The following is a 10,361-nucleotide window of genomic DNA, read 5'->3' as shown; positions in this document are numbered from 1 at the left end:
TTTTATTGAAGTATACCATACATTCAGAAAGGGATACAGATCACACATCTACAGTTCGAAGCATTTTCACATGGAAACATCTTTGTGTTTTTTTTCCCCAGTCGCTGTCCCTTTCATCAAAGGTAATCACTGTCTGGCTGTTACCATCATAGATTTGTTTTTCTATTTTATAATTTTATAAAAATAAAATATACCCTTTTGTAGCTGCCTTTCTTTCCCTTGAACCTTATTTTTGTGAGATTCATTCATACTGTTTTGATGGTAGTTTGTTCATTTTCATTGTTGCGTAATGTTTTGTGGTTTGAATGTCATATTCACTATTATATAATAAATATGATAGAATATAATATAATCTCACTAATTTATATGTAAACCAGTCCTATGTTATACCTAGGAGAAATGTATAGAATGTCCACCAAAGGACAGGTTCAAGAATGCCCATAGCAGCATTAATCCAGCCTTAATGCCTATCAGCATATTTTCTTCCAACACTGGGGCTTACACTTTTCCTCCCTTAATGGTTTCTTTTAAATATCATAAGTTCCTAACTGTAATGTAGCATGATTTATCTTTTCTTTTTCTCTAAGGGTAGTGCTTTTTCTGTTCTGCTTAAAAAATCTTTGCCTAGACCAAAGTCATTAATAAATTCCTCATTATTCTAGGGGCACCTGGGTAGCTCAATTTTGGCTCTGGTGGTGATCTTGGGGTTGTGAGATGGAGCCTCGTGTCGGGCTCCACGCTGAGTGTGGAGTCTACTTGGGATTCTCTCTCTCCTTCTCCCTCTGCCCCTCCCCTCCACGCTCTCTCTCTCAAAAAAAAAAAAAAAAAAAAAATTCTCTAGAAACTTACCTCTCAGATTTCACCCTGCCATCTACCTAGAACTTATTATTTTCTACGGTGAAAGGTAAGGTTATCCGTTTTAGATGTCGAATTTTACCAGTACCATTTGTTAAGACCATCACTCTTCAGTGCCACCTTATCCAACGGGTATTAGATAGTGCTAATCAATAGAGTAAAACCTGAGAAGAATGTTCTCTTTTCTATCACCTATACATCCTTTTGTTCTATACCTGAAATCCTTGATAAAAGATTTCTCTAATTTTTCTTCCTGTTGTTGTTGTCGCTGTTGTTAAAGCAGACTTTTTTTTAGATGCATTTTAATGATCCTTAAACCAAGACCACCACAAAATTCCACCACGGCCTTGGGTTTTTGCCATAGTCTTGAGAAAGCAACTTAAAGTGGTTTTTGTTCTGTTTTTGTGTCTTTTTAAGTATTTGTCAGGAAATGAAAGGGATAATGATTGAGGTCAAAATTCTTTCCCAGGCTAAAATATTTTTGCTGAAAAAAATCTGTACTTCCACAAAAAGAAAAAGCAAGCAGACTTTTCACTGAAATGTAGTTAGCATCATGTAATTGGAGGATGTTTGCTTCTTAGGTTATGGAAAATTTCTGATTTCTAAAAATAGTCTTGATTTTCAAGGTTAAAGAAAATCACATACTTTGCTTAGGTGCCACGAGAAGTATCCTGATAGAGTGAAGGGTTGAGGGAGACTGGACTCAGAGCCATGCTCCTGGTTTCCCGTTCCTTCTCTGTCACTAGGTATTTTTTCTACTCTTCATTTTCTTCTTTCATACATTTAAGTGTTTCTGGTCAGTAGTTCTTTTACCCCTGCTGTGACTGTGTCACATGTGTTTCATTGTGCAGCCGACACCAATATGTATGCCTGTCACTATGTCACTGCTTGGCCTCAGATTATTACTTTCATTACCCCCTATTCAGGAAGCTTTCCTAAAGAAAACAAAAGAAATAAACTTTATCCTCTGTAACTTATTAAACATAATTTCCAAGTGACTATTGTTAAAAATTCACTGGTCACCTCATGAAGCTGAGAAGTTGGAATAGCCTATAATTCCTCACGGACCCTACTTCTTTATTATTTTCTCAATTTCTGTCACCCAAATCCTAGACACTATCAGCTTTTCTTGCAATACAAAGAGTGCTGATTTTTTCCAGCAGTCCTAAGGAAATGCATAGTTCCTCTTCATGTTGTTAGCTAATTGCACCTTATATCCAAAAGGCTTATATTTATTCACCAAGAACTTAAAGGGAAAAGATAAAATTGTGACTCTGAAACAGTGAAATTAACTTTCAACTTGTAACATTATTTCATTGAATCTAATACTGCATCCATTATAAGACACAGCATCATTTTGAGCTCCACTAAGAAAGAAAAAAAGTTCTCAATTAAACCAAGAATGATCTATTGTAAGATATATCCCAATAAAAAATATTTAAGTACAGAAAAATGTCTCAGAATCTATGAAATACAGTAATCATATTAGTTCTCTAATTAAATGATTTACTGCATCATATCCAAGAAAAAAAAAATAGAGGTATGAACCTGGTAGCCCTCAAACTCAGCTGTCTGTTTTGAGCCATGAGGGGACTTCTGGATCCCTTCTCTTGCCTGCTGAATTGCAGCAGTGGGAGACGGGGCGCAGAGTGGGTCCAAGGAATATATATTAAAAAAAATCAGCCAACTGGTTAGCAAACACTCCTCATTTGGCTCTGCTGGTCACTTATATTTGGGGACTACTGGAACAGAGGAAGCCTATTTCCGATCGTTGGCTTTTTATCACTATTACTCTGCTGCTGTTGCCAAATTTCAAGAACCAGTAATAGGTGACGTCAGTGGAAGAGCTACCTACTATGTTGCTGAATTTTTCTCTCTTCTGTAAAAGGAAAATGGATTGCTAGACTAATGCTCTTGTCAAAAAATGGGGATGTAAATTCAATTAGTACTGAAATCAATTCTTGGCAAAAAGTTAAAAATAATTATTAAGCAGATACTTTGGTTTTTAGAAGGAATAAGTTGATCAAAAGAACCATATGATAGATTTGATAGCTAAATTAACCTATTATTTCTTCTTTCTGATTTTTAATAACTATCTCTAGGTTCTCAGGGAATGACATAAACACAGTGTACTGTCAATGCAGTAAGCCATTTGATAAGCCTCCTAGGATCTCCTTGAGGACTTGATCATGAATTATGTACCAGATGATATTAAGTGAGTTCACTTCAAGGCGGGTCAAATAAATAAAGCAAGGTTCTACTCTTGACCCTATCTTATTTATCTTTTTTTACAAATGATTTGATTGAAGGCATAACAACACATTTGTCCAATTTGAATGTGACCAGAGCTAAGAGAGGGCTCACTAATACTACAATCGATCAGAGATTGGCTGTATGATCCTGCCATGCTGGGACATCAGGAGGGGGAAAAAAAAAAAAACACCTTAATTGAAAAACTGTGATCTTTCATATTTTGATTAAAAAATATAATTCAAACAAGTATGGTACATGCATAGTAGAGATGTCTGCACATCTTGAGCACTTTATTTGGAAATCTATCATAATTATAAGGTATAATGTAATTGTTGAAAAGCTAAAAGTATTAGCATGCTACAAGGAAGCTCACCAGCTCCCTTAATAGAATAACTAATTCTCCAGGGCTTGGCAGTGGACAGAGAGTCTCCAGATAGAGATGAGCAGCTGGACATCACAGCTTTACTCTTATCCTTTAATAGATCACACAGGCACCAACAGCTGAATTCTATATATCCTTACTCTGGCACAAGCTATAACTTAACAAAAGGTGCCAGGAAATGAGGCAATTTCCACACAAAGACTACTGTACACAATTGGCTTCTAGGAACGGCTCTTCTCAAACAGCAGGCTTGCCTCAGGACCTGCTATGGGTGTGATCGCTTGCCCAACTATGGCATTATGTTTCCTTGCTGACCATTCAGCTGCTTCTGTGTGCAGCATCTAATTTCCCCAGCAACTGAGAGTCCTCCAAACCCTTCTGAAGACCCCGAGTGGAGTGAGGAAAATGATCCATCTCTTTCACATTGTAGACCCCCTTCCAGGTCTTAATTCTATTCCCAGGATGTGTCTTTTCCATGGACAACTGACACTGGGAATGTCTACTTCAACACAATGAGATGCTGGTTTCTATTCTTGTGATCGGCATGAGAGTACACTTTGGCCTCAGCAGGACAACTGTGTCCTAAGAGTCTAACATTAGCACAAGATACACACATATGGGCAGGGCATGGATGTCCTTTCTCTCAAATTACAGCATTATCCGCATGAAGAAATAATGTCTCTGACTTTGCAATATGCCAAATCTTGAAGGTTAAAGTCAATTCTGCATGTCAAAAAGAGAAAATGTGACACACTGCCATGTTTCCCAAAGCAGCACCTCAGGGTGAAGAAATTGGAGGAGTGAAGCTTGCACAGTAATACAGGCAGATGTGCTAGCTTTCTTTAGTTTCCATGAAGCAGCACCTGACGGATGTCTGAACTTAAGGTTAACTTCCGCTCAAAGAACTCTGATTCTCTGACTTGTGTTATGTTGTTCTAGACAGTAGTACTGAGACCACTGGGTATAAGATACAGGGAAGCCAACTTTGGTTCAATGTGATTAAAAACAAAAACTCTCATATACCTAGAACTGCCCCATCAAAACAAACAAACAAACAACTATCCTATGATGTATCCTGGTTGTTAAAACTAAAGAATTCCCCTGGAAGGAGAGCTGGTTACTGAGTGGTAGGTAAATACTTCAGGATCTGCTGCTGAATTGCTAACTTCAAATCCTAGATCCACGTACTACCAGTGACCCTGGGCATGTTACTCAAACTCTCTATTTCTCAATTTATTTTGCTGTATCATGCAAATAAAAATAAGGTTGCTAGGGGGATAAAACTGATTATAGTTGAAAAAATTTGAGAACAATGGAAGGTAAATATTAAGCACAGTAATTTTTGGATTTTATTTGTTCCTTATTCTGTGATTCTAACCTTAGCCATTTTCAATGTTTCTGACATTCTTTACAGATAAGAAAGAATCCATTAATATGATACTCAGCAGGGCAAATGCTTGGGTTGATATGCTTATTTGGTTGTGTGCTGATTTAAATGCCCATTTAGTAGAAATATGCAACAGATAAAAAATAAGTAAGTTTATGTTCTTATAAAAACAATTTATAATTTGGTGCCTTTAAGTTATATTTGGTTTAGCATTAAGAAAAAAAATTAAGTACAAGAATAGTAAATTCTAAAACAATATAAGCATTGCAGAATTGCATAAGTAAATAAAATTTTTCTCCAGACTAGTTTTTAGGCTTATAAATAAACATATATAATTTTAATTAGTTTACCCCAATAATGGAATCATACTCACATGCTGATTTATAGTTTCCTTTTTTAAAAAAAATTAAGACAATTTTTTAGAGCAGTTTCAGGTTCACAGCAGAATTGAGGGATTGAGGGGAAGGTACAGAGATTTCCCACACACCCCACCTGCACCACACATGTACACAGCCACTCTCATTACCAACATCCTTCACCAGAGTAGCACCTAAAATGAAGGTCTCAGAAGACCAGTTCTTCAAACTCTGAGCCTGAACCCAGTTGGGATGTTAGCTGCTTGGTATTAAGCAACAAAGAAGGCTTGCCTTTTTAAGTAAGAGTGAATACAAGGTACAGATTTGGAATATTCTTTATAAAAACCACACAATGAAGAAGAAAATATATCTATGTATGGAGTAAGGAAAAGTTTTTTATGTCTAAATAAAACATGGAAGTTGTCATTGCTTGAAGGGATTTCCTATTTTTCATTCCCATTGATGATTTGCTTTTTCTACTGTATTGTCTACTGTGTGCTTAAATCCTACTGTGAAAGGATTTTTCTATTGTTCTGAGAACAGGAAAGAAGCAAAATTAGTGTATTATATCCCTAGTAAGTTTGAAATTAACAGAAAAACAGCTGTTTAAGGCAATTCTTTTTCCACTCCAGAGTTCATCTGAATAATGTTTCTTGAGCATTTGAAATAGGATAGAATTGGCTCTAGATCACTTTAAAAATGTTGTGCCTAGAACAATCTATTTTATAAAACAAGGATAATTTCTAAAAAGAAATTATCTGTCCAATTTCTAAAAAGAAATAAGTATACACAGATGGAAGAGAACCTATGACATTTAAAAAAAGTAATACATAGGTACACTAAGAATGGTTTATATGTATTGTAGTGTCTAGTTTCTAGACATATCTGGAGACCATATAATGATATTATTCATATATTAGATTTCCACTTCCTATTAATTTTGACACTGGTTTAATCAAGTCAAGTGATAACACTAAGTAACTGATGTGGTCTCTGCAGGAAAAGGGTGATTGCTTAAGCTTCATTCCCAAAATGTGCCCTAGGAAGACAAGAAATTGATTTCTATGTGAACATCTCTTATTGAACCAGAGACTTGCTAATTCCATGCAAATCATTCTGGGAACTGGAATGAGACAATGATTTGTTCCTTTGCAGGATTAGTCCTAAGACATACACCAAGAAGTCAACCATACCTCAGGTTTTTATTTCAATTCCACTTAATTAACATAATCCCAGCTCACTTCCTGGTGCCATAACCTAGCTCTTTTCATTGCCTAAAGTATGGACTCACATATGTTACTAAGATAATATCTTTTAGACATTGCCATTTCCCCCCTGCTTTTTGCTTAGGATTTTGTTAAATATTTGGAGGACATAACTCTTCTATAAGAAGGTATTCTGTAGTCTCTGTCTTCCTTAATTCTTTTATTCAAGATGTATTTATCGAGTTCCAATAATGGCCAGGCACTGTTCTAGACAGAGGGCAGGCATCTGAGAAGAAAAGAGACAAAGATTCCTTTCCTGTGAAGATTCTAATGGAGAGATACACGAAAAACTATAATAAACAAATTAAACAGAAGGGTGCAAGACAGTAAGTGCCACAGAAAACAGGAAAAGGATGAGGGTAAGGGAGACCAGGGGTTTCTGGAGGAGAAGGTGGTGTGGGGCAGGTTACATTTATCAACATGACAGTCAGGGTGGGTGTCACTGCGAACTGACATCTGAGCAAAGACTTGAAAGTGCTGAAGGAGCTTTTATTTAACAGAAACATGCTTTTTATTAAAACAACACTTTCATTAAAAAATTTGCATCTTTTTATTTATAATATTTTATTTATTTATTTGAGAGCGAGTGGGAGTGAGAGAGAGGTTGAGCAGGGTGAGTGGCATACGGAAAAGCAGACTCCCTGGGGAGCAGGGAGCCTGATCATCCTGGGGTCATGACTTGAGCCCAAAGCAGGGGTTTAACAGACTGAGCCACCCAGCTACCCCTTAAACAACACTTATAAGAAATACTGAGAGTGCCATAAATTTCCCTGTACCTAACCTTTTTGGTATCAACCCTTGATCTACAGGTTAGCAGATTTGCATTTGTTTTTTTTCATCTGCACCGATGTTGCTTAAATATGAAATGGAGTTAGGGCTACATTAAAAAGAACACAGCATGTAAATTATCTAAGTAACAGTAGCAGCAATAATGAGTATTTATTTACTGCTTATCATATACTAGTAAGATCTTGGGCTTAGTATTTACTCTACAGTATTATCCCAACAAAATCCCTAGATTAGTTCTGTGTTAAAACAGAAATCACAAGAACACCTGGGTGGTTCAGTTGGTTAAGCCTCTGCCTTTGGCTCAGATCATGATCCCAGGGTCCTGGGATTAAGTCCTGTATCAGGCTCCTTGTTCAGCACGGATTCTGTTCCTCCCTCTGTCTGTCTCTCTGTCTCTCAATCTGACAGACAAAATCTTAAAAAAAAAAAAAAAAAAAAAAAAAAATTTTTTTTTTTTTTTTTTTTTAAAGGAAGAAAGAAAACCAGATGTCCAAATGTTGTCACTTACGCTAAGCTGTGGCACCAAACCAGCACTTAACATCTAACCTAATTACAGTTTCAGCCTCCACCCAAAATGTAGTCTTAAACAGGTCAGTCGGGAATTAATTTGCTGGTTGGCATCAATAAGATAGTCTGTCACATGGACCCTCTCTATCACCCAAAAAGAGATGAGGTAATCTACATCATAAGACCTTTTTTCCCCAAAAGAAGGTGATCTCACCTGAGAGAATCCTTTTTTCTGTTTATGATTTCCTTTTCCTGCCTTTAAAAATGTTTTTCTTCCTATGGTCTTCTAGAACTCCCCTCTACTTGCTCAGTGCTGCCTGATTCACAAACTGATTAATAAAGCCAGTGGGATTTTCAAATTCTACTTGGGTGAATTTTTTTTTATCGAATTCCTGTGAGATAGCCTTGTTATCCCCATGTCACAGGTTAGGAAAAAGGGATCCCGAAGTTAGTAAACAGCAGAACTAGAATACCAAAATTTTGCTGTTTAACTTGCCACTGTTCCCTAGTATGTACAGCACAAGTTGTAGAATGTAAGATCATTTTGAATGGTATAGACAGGAACACTTTTTGTTATAAGAATTGTGTACTTATGGGATGCCTGGGTGCTTCAGTCGGTTAAGCATCTGCCTTTAGCTGAGTTCATGATCCCAACCCTGGGATCAAGTCCTGCATCAGGCTCCCTGCTCAGCAGGGAATCTGCTTCTCCTTCTGCCTCTGCCATTCCCCTTGCTTATGCTCACTCTTTTCCTCTCTCTAAAATTAGTAAATAAAAATCTTTATTAAAAAAAAAGGAACTGTGTACTTAATTTAAAGCACTAAATTGACATCCTTAGTAGGTCTGCTGAGACAGGAGGGTATGGACCAAGAAAGACAGGAATGCTGACATTGAAAGGGTGACATCTGGGAATATTTGGAGAAAATGAAACCTCAAAATGGCCCAGAATCACTCAACTTTCCTCTTCCCTATTTTGAGGGAGTAATTCTGATCTCTGGCTTTGCTGGAAATAGCTAAACATTTCCCTTATTAAGAAGGTGTTGGCTTTTGACTAGTTATAAGAATATGAGTTTATAGAGCCTCACAGATAAAATGTAGATTTAGATTACAAGAAAGAAAAGTGACAAGAAGAGACTAATTTAGATGTTTAAAAATCTTAGTTCTTTAATTTACTCATTCAGTGTAATAGTTATTTCTTAGAAGCTGCTATGGTAACTTACAGTGTTAATTCCTGATCCCTTGACTTGAAAAAGAAGACAGGATAGCAGGGGAGTCGGAAACAATCCAATAATTTCCCAGCCAATATAAAATAGCAATTTGCGACATGTACGTCCAAGGACTGGCCTGCTGGTCTATGAGCAGCTGTAATAGGAGGTCTGGCTTATTCAGGGGGAAAGATGCCCTGCCAAGTTAGAGTTAACAAGGAAAAGAAGCAGGGACAAGTAGGCAGACAGCATGTGCACCCATACTATACACACACAAAATAGCTTGTGCAAACACCCTGTGGTGGTAAGGATAATGCAAGAACGGACTTTAAGAAGACCACTGTGGCTAAGGTGGACAGAGCAGCTACAGTGAGGAGGCACACAATGAGACTAGCTTTGCTAAGAAACTTCACCACCAGTGGTAAAACTTACTCTTTAAATTTCAATTAGCATTTTTTTAAAGATTTTATTTATTTATTTGACAGACAGAGATCGTAAGTGGGCAGAGAGGCAGGCAGAGAGGGAGAGAGGAGGAAGCAGGCTCATTGCTGAACAGAGAGCCCAGTGTGGGGCTTGATCCCAGGACCCTGAGATGAAGGCAGAGGCTTTAACCCACTGAGCCACCCAGGCATTTTAATTAGCATTTTAATTGCAAAGTTTTGTTTTCATGGTACTTAACCTTTTTCAGGTTATTTTTTTGGTACTGGCAATAGTCATTTTCCTTTTACTCTAGTAATATTATTTTCATTTTATAACCAATTTATTTAAAAATAGTGACGCTAATCAATTTATTTAAAAATTGTGGTGCCTACATGGCACAGTAGATTAAGCATCCAACTCTGGGTTGGCTCAGGCTCAGGAGGTGACCTCAGGGTCAAGTCCCGCATTGTCATCAGGCTCTGTGCTCAGCAGGGAGTCTCCTTAAGACTTTATCGCCCTTTCTCTCTACCCCACACACATTACCCTTCTTTTTCTAAGATAAATAAATAAATCTTTATTATTTTTTTTAAGACTTTATTTATTTGACAGAGAGAGAGAGAGAGAGCGAGCGAGCGAGCACGGGTGCACACACAAGTTGGGGAGGAAGGTGGTGACAGGCATGTAAGGGCCTGTTTAGCCAGAGCAGCCCCACCTCGGTTGAACAGCCATTTTGTTGTTTATACAGTAAAATTTAAATTGACCCTGCCCCCCCCCCCCAACTTATTTAAAAGCAATTCTGGGAAACCAGGCCCAGGTAACAAAGTCCAAATACATGGGTGGGTCAGGCCAAGTGGAGGTATTCAATCAGTAAAGCAAGCATACTATCTCCTAGCTACCCAGGAGTGTGGTGCCCTCCTTTTGGGAGCCAATTCTCACTAAGGTGA

This window comes from Mustela erminea, chromosome 11 (genome assembly GCF_009829155.1).
Source record: "Mustela erminea isolate mMusErm1 chromosome 11, mMusErm1.Pri, whole genome shotgun sequence".
NCBI lineage: Eukaryota > Metazoa > Chordata > Mammalia > Carnivora > Mustelidae > Mustela > Mustela erminea.
The sequence above is the reverse complement of the archived record's forward strand: the minus strand, read 5'-3'. Positions refer to the sequence as shown.